The sequence below is a fragment of the Alligator sinensis genome, unplaced genomic scaffold, assembly GCF_000455745.1.
Source record: "Alligator sinensis unplaced genomic scaffold, ASM45574v1 scaffold264_1, whole genome shotgun sequence".
In the NCBI taxonomy this organism is placed as follows: domain Eukaryota; kingdom Metazoa; phylum Chordata; order Crocodylia; family Alligatoridae; genus Alligator; species Alligator sinensis.
In genome coordinates, this window is record NW_005841831.1 from 3,643,623 (window position 1) to 3,644,681 (window position 1,059).

Below are 1,059 nucleotides of genomic sequence, written 5' to 3' on the forward strand. Positions count from 1 at the left end.
CCCCCACCCACTTGGAGGGGCTGCAGCAGCATCCTCAAAGCAGAGGATGGGCCTAGAGAGAGCAGCATTAACCCAACCCCCTCCTCTGCCTTCTGTGACCCTCTGTGCAGCAGTAGCAAAGACAGCCAGAAGTTTTACCCAAGTTGTCCCCCTCCCCAGTGGAGGAAGATGGGTATCGAGCCCTAGAGAATGCAGCTAAGGAGTTATAGCATTTTGGAGGGACATGACTGCCCCAAGGGAGCCCTCTAGAGAGGACTCAGCACTGGGCTGTACCATGGGCAGTGACTGAGGGCACAGGAAGGTGGGGGTAGAAACTAACACTGGTTCTCTCTCAGGGACGCCAAGCATGCATTTTCTATTCCCCGGCCCCAAAAGCTTAGCAAAGGCTCTGAACCCGCAGCTGCCCTGCTGCCCTGCAGCATGGGGGGTGCAGGGGGAAGTCTGCTGCAAGGCTCAACTCTGTTACCATGCAGGGGCCAGGACTGAAGCCAGCTACACAGGCCCTGCACCAGGGTTGCAGCAAATGAGTCCCCAAGGAACACCTTGGCCAAAAGATCTGGAGCTCTTTGTCCAGACTGCAGGTGAGGCAGGTGGGTGCTCAGTCACTGCCCAGGGACACAGACCTGCCCTCCTGCCAGTGGTTGCTTTACTCTTCCCCATTCCACCATCATCCACATCAGGCCCCTTCCTCCTGCCTCCCTCGATGCCACAGCCCCTGCCGCCACTGCAAGATAACTTCCACCTGCCTGGGAGCCTCTGGGCTCTGGCACTGGAGCTGCTGCTCTAGCCGGCACCGGGGCACTGGCTGGCAGCCACAGACAGCTGAGGGCAGGGACCCCCAACATGTGCGGCCCACCATGGAAGACCTCCGAGGCAGCAGTCCCAGGTGAGGTCTAGCACTAGTGCTAAGAGGCAGCCCCCAGCAGCGTCCCGTGGGTGAGGGCGCAGCAGGGGGGGAGCAGGCCGAGCTGCAGCACGTGTGTGCGGGACCCGCCAGGGCCAGGCCGAGACCGAGACCGGGACCGGGACACCGCTCCCCGCGCGGCGGAGGGGGAGCCG

At 62.1% G+C, this 1,059-nt stretch overlaps 1 protein-coding gene across 2 annotated transcripts in view; it reads right to left on the reverse strand.

Annotated features, from left to right (window-relative positions):
* Nucleotides 1-1,059, reverse strand: part of LOC102383897 (transmembrane protein 150A-like) — a 29,837-nt gene that overhangs the window by 28,036 nt on the left and 742 nt on the right. The gene's annotated exons all lie outside the window — the stretch shown is intronic.